Genomic DNA, 17,730 nt, shown 5'->3' with positions numbered 1-17,730 from the left:
TTAAAATATCTTTAGAGTCTTATCAGTGAATCATTTGGTGTGCCTATTTTATGTACCTTTATATGCCCTGGGCCACATGAAAATTTGTTGAATGAAAAGGGGCTGTGAATGAGTGTCTCCAAGGCTTCGGAACATTCAGACTTTGTTGTTGGTTTGGTTCGGTTTGATTTGTTTTTAGTTTTTTGAGACAAGGTTTCTGTAGGCTTAGATTTTTTAAAACCTGCTTCAACCAACCTTCTAGCCCACTATCCAAAGGTAGGGGAGAAAAGATGGTAAATGGGACAAGGGGATGTGGACCTGTTTAGAAGTTGTCCTTTGGGGTGATTTTAATCTCTGTTGTCAGGATACCAACAGTCCAGTTCAAAAGTGTCATCAAACACGAATCGGCAGTGGTGGCATGATCCAGCAGAAACCGCTAGGTAAAGTTCTCTGCTGTGCCTCTCTCAGCGAAGCAAAGATCAGCAAAGACTGTAAACCAGCGAGACCAACAAAGTATTGTACAGCTAGGTATGCAAGCGCCCTCCCTGGCACTGTCCACTGAGTCTCATTTATACTCCCTCCAAACATCACGTATCCTCCCATGGGTCTTGCCTCAGCAAAACACCATGTGAGTCTGTACCCAGAAACTTCCACTTCAGGTTTCTCTGTGGTAACAACCCTGGCTGTCCTGGAACTTGCTTTGTAGACCAGGCTGGCCTCAAACCCACATAGATCTACCAGCCTCTGCCTACCAAGTACTGGGATTAAAGTCATGCACCACCACAGTCCAGTTCACACTTAATAGTTATTAATACCCAGGTGCGTGACCAGAGGCAAGTCATTTAACATATCTGAATCCTGTCTGGGCATGTGTTCCCTGAGAACCTGAGTCACTGACATCAAATAGACAGTACTTGTGCAGGTGGGTGACGGAGACCAGTCTTCTCCCCGGGGAGAACAGTGAATGCTCTAGAGAGCAAGCCAGTGCCATTAGGCAGCTGAGGGAAGTTTGTGTTCCAAGTCTTTGCCTGGGGTAGCCCCATGATTAATTCGGAAGAGTAAGTCAGTCACAGTGAGATCCTGATCCTATCTGTCCTAGAACATTGAAGCTATTTGTTCACTCCATTCCTGCGGCCTGAGAGCCTGGCACAGGACTGGAATGAACCAGTCAGGACCTCCCAGAGACTTCGTGGGAAAATTCAGATTGTGGGGCTGAACTGGCCGGGGGAGGCACACAGATGAAGGAAGCTTTTGTAGGGGACCCACAGGCTGACATAGCAACAGGAGAAGGGCTGAGGTGTGGGAAGCACAGACAGGGCTGAAGACAGGACATACGCCAGAGACAAGTAACGCACTGCCGGCCCTGTGCTGCCAGCCCTATGCTGGCCCAGAATAGGCCGCCTCAAATACTTGTGCTTCCTCCTTCTCTTTCTAACTTTGCCAGCTGTCTATGCCAATAACTGTGACTGTGGGTTAGTAACAATATCCAGCCCCAACACTGTCATTGCTTCGTTTCCAAGATGCCTTGCAGGTACCAAACTGGATGCTCACACCCCATAGACAAAGGCCTTGGCATTGGATCTCACCTCTGCTCCTTGTCCATCATCTTTGGATGACCTCTAAGGGCTGATGCACTGGGAGTAAATGCCACAGGAGTGCTGCCCCACTCATGACTCCTGCAGATACGTTTTCCCAACTATTTTTGCTTATTTGATTGGTTGAGTCCAATGGCAGACCCTTTGGATATGGAGAGCCAACTGTGATGAGCTCTGGGGTAGTAGCTGTGGAACTGTATAGAAGTCAGCTCAGGAAGTGGGGCTTCTGCACATGATAGGGATGCAGAAGCTGGTCTTCTGAGAGGTTCAGTAACTGCTCAGCCTGAGAGAGAAGCTGGAATACTCGTGGGCTGGCTCAGGCTGAATACTAAGCACCTCTTGAGTCCTGGGAAGGTGGGAGTGTCCCTGAGCTGAGGTTTTCAAAAAGCTTGGCTCAGGGCCACGGCCACTACAGAAGGAAACAAAATATGGGTGTGATTTCTGCCCAGTCATCGTTCCAAGGGTGCAAAGACCAGGAACCTTCGTGATAGGCAAAGGGAGTAGAGCCTGGGGACAGGGATACAGCTTAGGATATCAGCTCTGACCTCTGAAACTTGTACCAGGTATACCCTTTGAGGAGTCAGCTAGGATGACAGACAGCACCCTGGGCATAAAGTCCTCTCTTGGTGTGTGACTTTGGGCTAGCACCTTCCCTTCTCTGTAAGCTTTGATGCTCTCACCTATGAACAAGTATGATGTAAACTTTGCTGAGTGAGCAAGAGAGCAAATGAGTATAGCTAGGGAGCTTGGGAGTTAAAGCAGGGTGTGGCTGCAGTTGGGGTGCAGGAAGAGCTGTGCCCTTAAGCACAGAAAAGACCTGGCCATAGGAGCTTTCCCACAATCTATTTTTGAGGTATTTTAAAATTATTTATTATTATTATTATTAACATGTGACTGTGTGGTATGGGGTGGTGGAGGTGGGTGGGGTGGGTGGGCTGAATGGGGAGAGAGAAAGCCTTCTCCAAGAATCTTAGTGTTACTGCTCTTTTAGGCTTTCTGAGACGATCTTCACTTGTGGTATATTTCTTTATTCAGGATGGGTTTGAATCCATATGCTTTATTTGGGGGTAAACCAAAGGTTGCATAGTTTTGGGGGAGGGTGTGAGAATATTCAGGGGAAAGGTCATTGGCTGAAAGCTAAGGCTACTAAGCTGCTTCATGTGCATGGAGAAAAATTCCAGGGGCTGGGGCTGCTTGAGTTGCTACCTGTGACCACCTGGCTGGGGGCTACCAGGTTACTCTGAGCAGGCAGGGAAACAAGTGGGGAGTTAGCCTCACTCCTGCCGGTCTCAGAATGAGATTCTAATCTCAGTTTTTGAGATTTCCAGGGTTTGGACATCCTCAACCTTGCCGGTTCCAGGTCAGTTTCTCTGATGACACGGTCCATGTGCCCCTCATGCCTTTAATCCCAGCTGTTGAGGGGTAGGGATAGTTGGATCTTTATATATTCAAGGCCAAGCTAATTTACATATCGAGTTCCAGGCCAGCTGGAGGTAGACAGTGGAAGTGTGTCTCAAAACAACAACAACAAAAAAAGTCAAAACCACACTAAACAAACAAAACTACAATGATGCCTAAGCATCGAACCCAAGAAACCATATCTAAATGATACTGTCAGTGTGTGGCTGTTGGCATCTGATTGTAATCTATTGTATATATCAGTTGGGTTGGGGCAGGGCTTTCCTTACCTAGATCTGACACACGGTAGGGGTTTAATGTAGACTGCTGAATGGACATGTGGGTGGTCAATAAGAGCATGCCTCTTTTCCAGTCCTCTGTCCCGCTGGAGAGAATACGAACAAGAGATTACTAGGATGCACTCTGCATGGTACATTCCAGTGTAATTTAGCATCCTCGGGGCTCAGAGCATCCTTTCTTCATTCCTGTAGCCGCACACATGAGTTTACGAGTCTCTTCCTAAGAACCCCCCTCTTTAACGCCATCATCTTCTGGGCTTCTGGATATCTCTGTCCCACCAGAGCCATTTGAAGCAGGTGCTCATGATCCCTGAGCTGAGAGACACCACGAGCAGCCTGAGGTTCTTCCTCTTCAGGACTGTGTTAAGGAAAAGGGCTCACGCTGAGCTCTTCAAGTCTCTGTGAGACCCACACTGGCCAGTGTGTGGGTCTTGGGATTTTGCCTCACCGTTTGGAAGTATACTCTGTACTCAGTCTCCCAGAAACAGCATGGCAGTGCAGACCTTCTCAGGCCCCAAAGACGTTCTTGACTCTAGACGTTCTTGCCAGATGGCTCCAGCCAAGCAGAACAAGAACCCAAGGGAAACTCTCAATGAGTGTCCGAGTATAAATATTTATCTTGAGTCCTCTAAATTTTATGAATGATTGACTTACAGACCTTAAAAATAGCTACAGTCAACCAGTCTCTGCTGAGTGTTGGGTGTTATGTCCACACGTTATTATTAATCCCCAAACAGGAACATGTTGTCACCGTTGGGGTTCAGGCAAGCCAAACTCAGAAGGGCATAGCGTGTGCCCTAAGGTTACACCGCTGGCTAGTAACAGCCATGGTTTGAACTTCGGTTGATGTATGTGCCGAGTTTTGCTGTTCCCGCTCATGCCAAACCCAAGGGTCAAGGAAGATGTCCTGGATCTTGAAATGCTAAATCCACCGTTTAAATGATTCTAACCTTAAAGAAGTCTAGAGTGATTGTTTGCATTTATTGAATTTCTCCAACCAAAAGGATTAGGCTTTTGGGGGACTCTCAGTTGGCAATGTTCTCTCCTTGCAAGCAGGAAGACCCACATTTGATCTTCAGCACCCACTTAAAATAAAAGCCAGAGCTGGTGACATGCTCTTGCAGTCATAGCAATGGGAGGGGGAGGCAAGCAGATCAGGTCAGTGTCAGCCCTTGCTTCATGAGGCAAGATGGATGGTACCTGAGGAGGGCCACCTAGTGTCAACCTCTGTCTTCCACACACCCAAATCCTCAGCTCTCCACAGGGAAGTCACATGTTCTGTGGGATGTCCATGAGAGGGAAAAGGAGGCAGAGAGCAGAGCAGAGCAGGCAGCCAGGCCCCTCTCTGCAAGGAGCTGCAGAGGCTCCTCTGGGTTTCAGTAGGATGGGTAACAAGAGGCTTACAATTCACTGGGGGCTGCAGACCCACACTCTGGCCAGATGCAGAAAGTACAAATCAAGCAGCAGGCAAGACAGATGGGCAGGAGGTCCCTCACCCAACACAGCGTCCTGGGCTCCAGTGCCACTAAGCTCATTAGAACTGTACCTCTGTTACAGTGCCATCCTCACCCAGCATACGGCTCAGCATGGAGTCCTGCCTCTCTGTGTCAGTCTCAGGTCCCTTGTGGAGCATCACTCCTTGGTAGCTGCAACCAGGCTGAACAGTTCTCTGCTCAGGAATAGTTAATCACCATCCTGGGCACTGGAGAGTCAACAGAGGGTACAGGAAAGGAGACCTCTGCTTAGGGAGCTTAAATATGCAGAATGCAGTGACTAGCCCTCTACCCCTACTCCCCACCAGACAAATAAGGTAGTCTCAGACATTGACACAAAGAAGAAAATTAAAGGTATTGAGGGCAAAATGAAGGAGGAAGGGAAGAGGAGAGACAGGGAGAGCAGGCCTTTGAAGTAGGGGAGAGTAGGCAGCATCTAAAGAGCTCTGAGATGAAGGAACTTGAAGTTCGTTGCTAAGTATGAGTGATTGGGAACAGCAGGAAGGCCAGGGGCAGAGAACATGGTACTCTGGCAAGAGATAGTGCCTATAATTCACTGTACGATGCAGACCCAGGCTCTGGCCAGTTGCATAAAGTGTGTGAATCAAGCAGCAGGAAGGATAGCTGGGTAGGAGGTCCCAGGAAGACAGTGAAAGGCTGGGGAACAAGTCTGATCATGGTGGCTTTCTAGAGACTCCCAGTGACTCTAGAGACTCTCAGGCCCACAGTCATACACCACGCAGGGGTAGAGGACCATGGCTCCCTGAGTAGCTGGGTAAGCAGGTATTTAAAGGAAGAAACCACAATTCAAGGGGGTGGGAAGGGTGTTGTTGGAAAATACTAAAACTACCAGCTAAGAGTCACAGGAAGTGCAAAGTCACAAGAGTCACCTGGTAATTGTGCGGGTTATTTCTCAAGACAGTTTCTAAGAGCCCCTAACAATAGCACATTTGCATAGCAGATTCCAGCAATGCTCAGGGTGGGTCAGGGTGACTTTCTTTGAATGTACACTCCTTGAACCCAGGTGGGTGGAGGAATGTCGATATCTGTTTTATGATTAGCATACCTTGGAGCATTGAGTCACAGAGGTCACATTCTCAAGCCTGGGCCTAAAGGCCTAGAATTTTGTTTTTAGGTTATACTTTTTCAATAACAGACTCAGTCTGGGGTGCCAAAGCCCTCTTCTGATGGCTGCATCCACACTGGTGAATTGGGAGGACTGTCTGAGTTAGGCTTGGGGTACTTGGATTCCTGGAAAACCAGTGAGAGCTCTGGGTAGGGTGGTTTACAGGAGTCTGACTTGCCGTAGCTATCAATCTGATGATGCTAGGTAGATAGAGAGGTCTCAGAGGTTGTGACCATTGCCTGTGTAATGATGAGCCTTGTGGGTTTGGACAGTCAGAGGAAGGGTGTGCATAGTCTATAGGGTCTTACCTGTTTGACCCGAGGCCAGGGAAACTCAAGGAGACGAAGGCTTGAGGCAGAGTTGATCAGAGCACTGAAGCTCACTGCAGTCGTCGGTGTTTCCGAAGCTTCTTAGTCACAGGAGGGCTCTGGAGGAGCAGGACCAGCTCAGGCTGGATCTTGGGGGACAGGTATGTGATGGATCAGTTGGGGGGGGCTTAAGACCATGGGTTTGGGTGGAGTCTCCCATGGTGCTTTGAATGAGAATATCTTTCATAGGCTTCTAGATGTGAATGCTTGCTGGCTGCGGGCCAGCACGATTTGAAAGGATTAGGAGATGTGGCCTTGTTGGAGGGAGTGTGTCACTTCCTCTGGAGGTGGGACTTGAGGTTTTCAGAAGCCCAAGCTAGCTCCAGTGTGTCTCTTTGGTCCCGCTGACTGTAGATCCAGACGGAGAACTCTCAACCACTTCTCCAGTACCCTGTCCTGCCTATATGGCGCTATACTTCCCCGCCATGATGATAATAGACTGAATCTCTGAAAATGTAAGCCAGCCCCAATTAAATGTTTTCCTTTATAAAAGTTGCTGTGGTCATGGTGTCTCTCCACAGCAAAAGAACAGTGACTGACATCACCCCTGGAGAGAGTGTGCAGAGAGCGGGAGGAGTCCATCACTAGAAGCCTGATAGAGAAGGAGATAGAAGGAAACAAGGGTGCATAGAAGTTAGGAAAAGGCTGGGCGGTGGTGGCACATGCCTTTAATCCCAGCACTCAGGAGGCAGAGGCAGGTGGATTTCTGAGTTCGAGGCCAGCCTGGTCTACAGAGTGAGTTCCAGTACAGCCAGGGCTATACAGAGAAACCCTGTCTCGAAAAACCAAAAAAAAAAAAAAAGAAGAAGAAGAAGAAGAAGAAGAAGTTAGGAAAAGGAAGATTCTAGAAAGACCTAGGAATGAGAAAAGTGGTTGACTGCCTCAAACTTGCTGAGGGATTGTTAGATTTAGGACATCTGTCTCTGGGAGGGTCACTGTCCTAACTGGGGTTACTATCACTGTGGTGAAATACTATGGCCAAAGGCAAGTTATGGATGAGAGGGGTTTATTTGTTTTGCATTTCCATATCCTACCCCATCCCTGAAGGAAGTCAGGGCAGGAACTCAGAGCAGGAATCTGGAGGCAGGAGCTGAGACAGGGGTGGTAGAAGAGTGCTGCTTAGTGGTTTCTCATGGTTTGCTCAGCCTGCTTTCGTATAGAACCAAGAGACCACCAGCTCAGGGATGGCACCACCCACCAATAACTAATAAAAAAAATGCTGTACAGGCTTCCCTCAGCTGGATCTTATGGAGATGTTTTCTCAGTCGAGGGGTTTCCCTCTCAGATGACTATAATTTGTGTCAGGTTAACATAAAACTAGCCATCACAGTCACTGATGTCTGAGCTCCGGCCAGTCACCCATCTGCTTCTGTCTGCCTGCCTGCTGATGGGTTTCCCACAATGCATCATGAACGAGCATCTGTGGAGGAAGCAGAGAGAGTAGATGATCTTGCTTTGCACCCTAACTTTAACTTGCAAGCCTGGAACCTTGGCCAAGTGGTCTAACTCTCCACCACAGCTGTAGGTGGCAGATGAAGCCACAACATACCACTCAATGAGGCTTTGGATCATACACGCCTAGCACACAGTAGGTGCTCGCTGAGTGCAGATCGTTAAATGTATAAGAGAAATGTATGTGCATGTGAGTCAGGGAGCCAGGCGGTAAGTGGTATTCCTCCAAGGCTTCTGCTTCAAGGTCCTGCTTAACTTCCTGTCCTGACTTCCCTTCATGATGGGATCCTGACCTGGACGTCAAATAAATGCTTCCTCTCCCAAGTTGCTTTTGGCCATGGTGTTCATCCGAGCAGCAGACTAGCACAGTGGTAATATGCAAATATTTGAAAATTAGCAAAGATACAAGAACAAAATTCGAAATAAAGAAGAACTACCCAGGGTGACCAGCATCTATCCAGATACCCTCCTCTTCCATAACTCTCCATCAGTCCCAGTCTCTCCAGGTGCTGAAGAGAGAAGAATTGGTCTGTATGGGTCACTTTTCACCATGGCAACAAGTATCCATAAAGCAACAATAACCACAGATGTAGTAGTGTTGCCCAGGTGGCACAGCTGAGTTTCCTTTGACTAGGGGTCTGAGCTGCAAGACTTTGCCCATCACTGCCCATTCGGGCCCCAGGATTGACACCTACATGTCATTTGTGAGCTCGATAGGATTCAACCACAGCCGGGGGTTTAAATCTCCCATGGTGGCATCTGCCTATTAAGGGGATTGGATAAGACACACAAGGAGGGACTGCCAAGGTCACTGGTTTGTCCAGGTATGGCTTCATTGAGACTTCTCCGCCCTGCAATTTCTGTCCCGGCACATGCCACCACACTCCTGGGTGTGCTTTCAATCAGTTTAGCTTGCCATCTCCCATCTTCGGCCGTTAATCATTGATTGTTAATCACGATGGGCTTCCGAGATGTTTACAATAACAGCTGGATGCAGCTTAATCATTAATGCTGGTTTATTTCACAAGCTCCCAGGTTTATATCTGATTGGATTGGGAGCTGATCTATTTACGAGGCATAGTCCATCTGCTCTTTAGACTAGAGTGGGCGAGGAGGCTCAGGGCACAGGTGAGTTACCGACTTTGGGCAGCCTTGGGAGGCTTGTGGCATTGACGGGAATTTCCAGAGCAACTAGGGGCAAGGATTTGACAAAAGATGGATCTGAGAACCAGCTTTGCAGGGGGTTGGTAAAGAGTAAGTGAGAATATGCAGATAAAGTACTTAGTGTGATATCTGGCAAGCTTTCTATAGAAACAGTTGTGGGTTGGTATGGCTATAACTATTCCTATGGCTCCTCTCCTGTTGCTCTCCTCCCTCCTCTTAAATGTCCTCTCCAAATTTTCATACCCCCTCTGTTTTATTCTCTCCTTGTTCTCAAAGTCTCCTATATCCCACATTCATTTCCAGATCCTTGTTTTAGAATTCATGTTAGCATCATGCTAAAGGCAGAAACTAAACTAAACAGACCATTGAACACCAGGAATAAAGCCACAGCCAAACTCTGATAATCAGGAAGAGAGTTCAAAGCCCAGTCTTGAACTTGTATCATGTTTTTTTGTTTTTTTGTTTTTTTCTCTTTACTTTGTGTGTGTGTGTGTGTGTGTGTGTGTGTGTGTGTGTGTGTGTGTGTGTATGCATGTGGAGGTCAGGGGACAACTTTCATAACTTGGTTTTTGGTTCTCTCCTTCCACCATGTATGTTTGCAGGGTTGGAATCAGGTTATTGGGCTTGGTGGCAAGCTCCTGTGTCTACTCGGCCATCTCACTGGCCCCTGTGGTTGGATATTCTGTTCGAGCTGCAAGTGTTGGAGCCAACACTTGTCTCTACTCAGCTTAGCACCCAAGCGGATGGTGTTCAAGGCAGTGACACAGGTACTTCTGGGAAGGGTGGCTTCTAGGTTGCCTAGCCAGGTGAGGGAGAGAAGTCTACATGCCTTTCTGCTGGTCTCTGTGGCTTGGGGCTGCTAGCAGCACCTTTGATTTGTACACGTTTGGTCTTGTAGTCAATGCAGGCTCCAAAGGAAGGGCTTGCTTCAGCTGTCTGGGGTTCAGAGCCAGCCTTTGGGACAAGCTGTGTGGGAGAGACCACTTCTTTTGGGTTGCAGTTGCTTTCTACAGGGGCCAACCCTGCATTAGCTCCAGGAGTTCATTAGCAGTCAGGGCTAGCGGCAGTCGCAGCAGGATGGTGCTGGTGTTTTTCTACACAGTTAACGGTGGAAAGACCTAGGGAGTGGTCGGTCACACTACAGAGCAGGAGTCCTGGTGTTTTACTCCCACTATTGAGCTATTAACCCAACAGCTGCTGGATTTTGAGGAAATCTGATGAAGAGGAGCATGGGCTGCCATAGTGGCTGCTGGCATTCAAGGGACTGGGCCATTCCCCACTAGAGACAAGCTTTCTTCTGTGGGAACTAACCTCTTCCCTTGGGCGGGCATTAGCCTAGCTTCACTCTGAAGGACAGTTTGGTCACTGCAGGCTGAGGGCAGGAACCTGGTACTTTAGTAATGCCCCCAAACAGATCTTGTGTTTATCTTATGGATTTCACTTGTTTCTTATTCCGTTCAAGCCTTACATAGTTGTTCTGAGGGCATGCAGAATTCTCTAGTTCATTACCAAGTGGACTCACTTACAAGGCGAGTCACCTTAACTAGCTCTAAGATATCAGTTATCCTGCAAAGCCTGCATAAGCAGGGAGCACTATATGTGCTCGCAGAGGCTGTTTGCGGTGCTCCCAGTGGGGATCACCCCCTCACTGTAGCTTCTTGACCTTTGTTGTGGACTAGTGCATCCCCTGAGGAGCTCAACTGATCCTCAGAGCAGCCCCAGGAGGTTGCCCTTTCCATTTGATGTGGAGGCACAGAGGAGTCAAGTCATTTTCTGCTAGCTTCTCAGCTGTGTCAGTTAGAGAGCTGAGGTTCCAGAGTCCGTGCTGCCTGAGTCATATAAGCTCTCAAATGTGGCCTGGGACAGACTAGGTCTGATGAAAGATGTCCTTGACTCTGTAGTGGGTTCTAGTCTGGAGCTCTTATGGGTGCATTCTCTGTGGGCAGTGGATTTTGCTGACTTAGCAGTTATCTTCTTGTTCCTTGCTGAGGAGGACATAGGAGACAATCCCAATTGTCTGTGAATGAGAAAGAAGCCCAATTCCTCTCTCACAGCTGTCTCCCACGGGTGCCCAAACTAGGTCACTACAGCATAGATTTGTCATCTAAAAAGTTAATGCTCGAGAATGACATGATTGAGCAACAACAACAAAAAAGCAAATAAAAAAAATAAAAAGAAAAAAATCATATTTTAAGTACATTTTCAGTTTTGTGTTGGGCCACACTCATAGCTATTCTAGGGTCCATGGTACAAAGATTGGACCTCCCTGGGAGAAGGCCGCTTATAGCATCTTTCCTAAAAAGAGTGCATATATTCCCTCATCCTGCCCTAACACTTACCTGGCCCCTCGCAACACAAAAGCCTCAATGTTTCAGACTTGCTGAATATCTGTCCACCCTCCCGGGTCCATGGTCCTTTCTCCTGGACCTGTCACGTGGGCTCCGCACCTTCTCTGCTCCCACCCACCTCTGTCCTCACCCCTTCCCTCATGCATGGTGACTGCTGCCTGCACACTCTGACCTTGACCTCTAGATGATCCCTGTGGGAGTGCCTAGTGTGGGCAGAGCCACACTCTAACTGCAACCAAGGTCACATTTCCTCTACGCTATTTCTGAATTTAAGCCCATGGTGGACACTGTGAACTCACTCATGGCGAATGTAAGGCCGTTCTCAGACTGCTTTCATGACACACACCCCCACGCCAGTTCCTGCCTTCCCTTTGGTTGACTGCTTCACGCTTCATGCTGACGTCACTGGCTGGTCAGGCCTTGTGCTAGTGTGGACAAAGAGGCATAGGCTATGACCTTTGGGTGTGAGAAGTGGGGGAGAGGACCAGCCAGGGTTCTTCAGAGAAGCAGAACCAGCAGGACATTCTCTCCGCCAGCCTCACATCCCTCCTGTCTGCTTCACTCCTTTAAGGGATCGCTACATGAAGTTTTAGGAACTGACAAACCCCAAATCCACACAGCCAGCTACAAATCCACCCCAACAATGCTGATTGTTGCAGTCCCGTTCCAAGACTGGAAACTTGGCAGAACTCCCGTGTTGTAGTCCTGAGGTGGACCCCCTTCCTCTTCAGGGCTCCCTTGTTTTTCTCTCACAGTTGTGAAGTTTCTAGGGGAAAGGCACCTGCATCGTAGAGGGCCGTCTGCTTTACTTAAGTCCCCTGATGGCAAATGCTGATGAGGTTGAAAACACTTTTCCAGCAACATCTGGATTATTCTGCAGATATCCAGCCAGTGGCACCGCAGACTGGCCGTGTTGATACATAAAATGGGCTGTCTCACACAGAAGAGCATCACTGATGAGGAGACATCCACACCCATAGACACTGTCAGACGGACACAGGAAGATTGCCATACACACAGGTGTGCACACAGAGATAGACAGACATGCACACACTGATACAGATAGGTACATACAGCGCACACACATACACAGAGAGAGGGAGGAAGGGAGAAGGATGGACACACACACACACACACACAGAAAGAGAGAGAGAGAGAGAGAGAGAGAGAGAGAGAGAGAGAGAGAGAGAGAGAGAGAGAGAGAGAGATGCACACATACAGAGAGAGGGGTTGGGGGGAGCTGTCCCTGAGTCCTAGCTTCTCCAGAAATGATACACGTTTGCTCAGAGGTACCAGGCAGACACAGGTCAGGGTTTCAGGAAGAGGCAGCAGGTGACAGGGCGTCTGAGTGAGACCAAGCATTTCCTCCTTTCCTGTAGGCCAAGGGTAGCCTTAGGTGCTACAGAAAGGCTTGCAAAAGTTTCAGGGAAAGCAGGCCCAAAAATGGGTCATGATACCAAGGACCAATCAGTACAGGGCTCCCCAGTGTCCAGCTGTGGCAATTTCTGGACCTGAACCCAGCCTAGACAGCATCCTTCTCTGAAGATCCTGAGATCCTCAGGGTGATGGCTTTTATCCTAGGAAGTGTTACGTGCATGCTGTGACTCGGCTTGGGCTACTCAATAATTCAGAATTTTTTAAAAAAAAATTAAGTATTTCATTTCAAAATTAATTAAAGTGTGTCATTAGGCTAACAGTTTTTTTTTTCCAGTGAAAAGAAAAAAATGGAGAAACAAAACAAAAAAATTAAAATTGCCATAGTATCATAGATTAGGGTGACTGCAACTTTGTTGTTTCTGACTCATCTGCTCATGGATGGAAACCTAGCTATCCCTGCTCACCCTCCCTGCCCATCCTCCCTGCTCACCCTCCCTGTTCATTCCCCTGCCCATCCTCCCTGCTCATCCTCCCTGCTCACCCTCCCTGCTCATCCTCCCTGCTCATCCTCCCTGCCCATCCTCCCTGCTCACCCTCCCTGCTCATTCCCCTGCCCATCCTCCCTGCTCATCCTCCCTGCTCACCCTCCCTGCCCATCCTCCCTGTTCATCCTCCCTGCTCATCCTCCCTGCTCATCCTCCCTGCTCACCCTCCCTGCCCATCCTCCCTGCTCATCCTCCCTGCTCATCCTCCCTGCTCATCCTCCCTGTTCACCCTCCCTGCTCATCCTCCCTGCTCATCCTCCCTGCTCATCCTCCCTGCTCACCCTCCCTGCTCATCCCCCTGCTCACCCTCCCTGCTCATCCTCCCTGCTCATCCTCCCTGCTCACCCTCCCTGTTCACCCTCCCTGCTCATCCTCCCTGCTCATCCTCCCTGCTCACCCTCCCTGTTCACCCTCCCTGCTCATCCTCCCTGCTCATTCCCCTGCCCATCCTCCCTGCTCATCCTCCCTGCTCACCCTCCCTGTTCACCCTCCCTGCTCACCCTCCCTGCTCATCCTCCCTGCTCATCCTCCCTGCTCATCCTCCCTGCTCATCCTCCCTGCTCACCCTCCCTGTTCACCCTCCCTGCTCATCCTCCCTGCTCATCCTCCCTGCCCATCTTTCCTGCTCACCCTCCCTGCTCACCCTCCCTGCTCACCCTCCCTGCTCATCCTCCCTGCCCATCCTCCCTGCTCATTCCCCTGCTCATCCTCCCTGCTCACCCTCCCTGTTCACCCTCCCTGCTCATCCCCCTGCTCATCCTCCCTGCTCACCCTCCCTGCTCATCCTCCCTGCTCATCCCCCTGCTCATCCTCCCTGCTCACCCTCCCTGCTCATCCTCCCTGCTCATTCCCCTGCCCATCCTCCCTGCTCACCCTCCCTGCTCACCCTCCCTGCTCATCCTCCCTGCTCACCCTCCCTGCTCATCCTCCCTGCTCATTCCCCTGCCCATCCTCCCTGCTCATCCCCCTGCTCATCCTCCCTGCTCATCCTCCCTGCCCATCTTTCCTGCTCACCCTCCCTGCTCACCCTCCCTGCTCACCCTCCCTGCTCATCCTCCCTGCCCATCCTCCCTGCTCATCCCCCTGCTCATCCTCCCTGCTCATCCTCCCTGCTCACCCTCCCTGCTCACCCTCCCTGCTCATCCCCCTGCTCATCCTCCCTGCTCACCCTCCCTGTTCACCCTCCCTGCTCATCCTCCCTGCTCATTCCCCTGCCCATCCTCCCTGCTCATCCCCCTGCTCATCCTCCCTGCTCATCCTCCCTGCCCATCTTTCCTGCTCACCCTCCCTGCTCACCCTCCCTGCTCATCCTCCCTGCTCATCCTCCCTGCTCATCCCCCTGCTCATCCTCCCTGCTCACCCTCCCTGCTCATCCCCCTGCTCATCTTTCCTGCTCACCCTCCCTGCTCACCCTCCCTGCTCATCCTCCCTGCTCATCCTCCCTGCTCATCCCCCTGCTCATCCTCCCTGCTCATCCTCCCTGCTCACCCTCCCTGCTCACCCTCCCTGCTCATCCTCCCTGCTCATCCCCCCCCCTGCTCACCCTCCCTGCTCATCCTCCCTGCTCATCCCCCTGCTCATCCTCCCTGCTCATCCTCCCTGCTCACCCTCCCTGCTCATCCTCCCTGCTCATCCCCCCCCCCCCTGCTCACCCTCCCTGCTCATCCTCCCTGCCCCATCTCCACTCTTCATGCATCCCTGCAGTCCTGCATACCCTGTCCCTGGCTCAGCCTGGCTCCACTGTCTCCACCCTGTGCCTGGCCAGCCTCTCACCTCCCATGCAAGTGTGAGCAGTCTGAAGGTCCTGGTCCATTCCTCTTCTCCCCAAATGCCAGCGCTGTAATGGTGGCGGGGGTGGGGGTTGGCCTTTGCTCAGGACTGGACCCCTCATAACTAGGATATTGGCACTTGGTGTTTGCCGAGGGAGTGCTCCACATACACATCCTGCCTTTGGATTTGAGTAAGAGGACACAGACCTGGTCTATGCACATGCAAAGCTTAACATACAAAGTCTTGATTATCGGTATGTCTGTGTTTAGTGTCAAATAACACATATTCACGTATGTATTTTTTCTTCACTTATCAAATATAAATTTGCTCTGACTTTCTTCCTGCTCTTAGATAACAGGCTTTTCAACAAGATTTTATTTTAAATTATGTACATGTGCATGCCTATGAGTTTGTGTCTGTGAGTGCAGGTACCCACGGAGGCCAGAAGAGGGCGTTGGATGTCTTAGAGCTGTAGGGAAAAGCAGTGGTGAGCTGCCTCATGTGAATGCTAGGCACCGAACATGGGGCTTTGCAAGAGCAAACCAGGGAGCCGTTGCTCCACCCAGAGATAACATTTTTAAAGGGCTATTAGACTTTCTATGGGTTGAGAAGATGCTCCATCAGTTGAGTTCTTGATGTGTAAGTGTGAAGACCTGGGTTAGGAGTCTCAGCACCCAGTTAAACATCTGTAACCTGAGCATAGGGGAGGCAGAGACAGTGGAACCCCCAGAGCTTGTTGGCCAGCCAGACCAGTCAAGTCTGTGAGCTTCAGACTCCGTGAGAGATCTTGTCTCAGAAAATAAGATGGAGAGTGACTGATTGAGGATGACAGCTGGCATGGACCTCTAGCCTTGGAGTACACAAGTGTGCACAGACACACCCATGCATATGCACAGACACATAATACACACACTATGCAATACACACAGAGAACACACACAACACACATACAACACACTCACACCACACCCACATGCTTCCCACTATGGATGAGCTGTGATATACGTAAACTTTTCTTGGTCTAGGACTAGCAGTTAGAACAGATCCCCAGTAGACAGACAGACAGAAAAAGGGGCCACAAGCAGGTTTTAAAAACTGGCATTCTTCCAATTTTCTCCTCCTCCTCCCAACCAGAAATAAAACTCTTAAGGACTGCGACCCTTTAATGCAGTTCCTCATGTTGCGGTGACCCCCAACCATAAAATTGTTTTCATTGCTACATCCTAACTGCAATTTTGCTACTATTCTCAATTGTAATGTAAATATTTGTGTTTCCAATGGCCTTAGGTGACTCCTGTGAAAGGGTTGTTTCCCCCCTCCACACTTCCCACAAAGGGTTCATGACCCACAGGTTGAGAACTGCTGCCTTAAGGCCTGGTGGATTTTTTCTCTGGCGATCAGGGATCCTCGCCTGTGTCCTGGCCTGATGGTTTCAAGGCAGGCTCAGCACATGCTTAATCAAAAGACTGGGCCTATCAACCTCCTTTTCTTTCTTTAAACTGATCAACCCTGAAGAGAAGAGAAAGACCACTTGAAGATCCTTAAAGCCCTAACATTCAAGGACTTCCTGAATCTGCCCTCTGATTCGCAGAGGGTCTTTTTGAGTGCCTTGTGCTCTTTCTCTCCCCCGTCCTCTCCTCTCTTCCTCTCCCTCTCCCTATCCCACCACACATGCACCACACTAATGCACCACACAGTCACCATTGCAAATACCATTTCCTAACATGGAAAACATTGCAATGAATAGCTTTTGGGTTGAAACCTTTGTGCTTAGTTTCTTTCTTGTCCCCCTCTCTTTTTCTCTCTCTCTTTCTCCCTCCCCCCTCCTCCCCTCTCTCTGTGTATGCAGCTCTGTGTGTTTTCTCACTCCTAATAAAAGCCTTTCTTCACAGGCTGATTCTGTGTGCCTTGTCTGAGATTTCCCCTGCTTCTTTAACTGGCAGTGAAAATGAAGTCAACCAAGGCCAAGACCCCACAATGTACCACACAGTCACCATTGCAAATACCATTTCCTAACATGGAAAACATTGCAATGAATAGTTTTTGGGTTGAAACCTTTGTGCTTAGTTTCTTTCTTGTCCCAGGATGCATTTTTACAAATGCCGGGGCAAGTTTAGCTAAAGCATACAAATTGGTCTGAAGCTCTAAAACATGTCAAAACTCTAGAAAACTGGCAAGGCTTGCCATTTCTGTCACCGGGGGATTCGGGTTACCTTTTTTTGGTGACTCTAACTTGACAGGTGAGACTTAACGGTTTGTCTCAGCTTCTACTGGCTTCAGTTTCACTGGAGACAGACAGTCTGGTGTTTCCAGCCTTTGTGAGCCTGACCTTCTGAGGGAGGCTGCTTCAGGGAACAGACTGCATTCTGTAAGCTAGAAGGCAGGCAGGTGTGGGAAACACAGCCATTGCCCTGTCTCACGTTTCCTAAATGGAGCCGGGCCAGAGGAGACCAGGTCTCTCTGGGGATCTGGGGTCAAGTGAGGATATTACAATGTCTCATCCTGGTGTCCTTGCCTGAGTGAATCTTTCCTGAGTGACTTCCTCTTTTTTTTTTTTTTTTTTTTTTTTTTTTTTTTTTTTTTTTACTTTTTTGTGAAGTATTGTGGCTTGAACCCAGGACTTCATGCACGCTAGACAAGTGCTCTGCCACTGAGCTACATAGCCAGCCTCTTTAAAAAGGGTTTTATTTTGAGACAAGTTCTCACCAAGCCAGACTGGCCTTGACTCACTGTGCAGACCAGTAGGGCCTAGAACTGGTGATCACAGTCTACTGAATAGCTGGAGTGACCTCCGGCATAGCCAGCTCCACTGACCT

At 49.5% G+C, this 17,730-nt stretch overlaps 1 protein-coding gene across 6 annotated transcripts in view; it reads left to right on the top strand.

The window, feature by feature from the left end:
- Nucleotides 1–8,766: 8,766 nt before the first annotated feature.
- Nucleotides 8,767–17,730, top strand: part of Slc2a9 (solute carrier family 2 member 9) — a 128,424-nt gene continuing 119,460 nt past the window's right edge. For 2 of the 6 annotated variants that reach the window (XM_021162164.1, XM_029478107.1), the window contains exons 1-2: nt 8,774–8,838; nt 9,477–9,641. The gene's annotated coding sequence lies outside the window, so the exon portion shown is untranslated. The other 4 variants (XM_021162163.2, XM_029478108.1, XM_021162165.1 and 1 more) reach the window with 2 other exon arrangements.

Source organism: Mus caroli, unplaced genomic scaffold, assembly GCF_978045245.1.
Source record: "Mus caroli unplaced genomic scaffold, Mus_caroli_1 scaffold_4, whole genome shotgun sequence".
NCBI classification, from domain to species: Eukaryota; Metazoa; Chordata; class Mammalia; order Rodentia; family Muridae; genus Mus; species Mus caroli.
The sequence above is the reverse complement of the archived record's forward strand: the minus strand, read 5'-3'. Positions and strand labels throughout refer to the sequence as shown.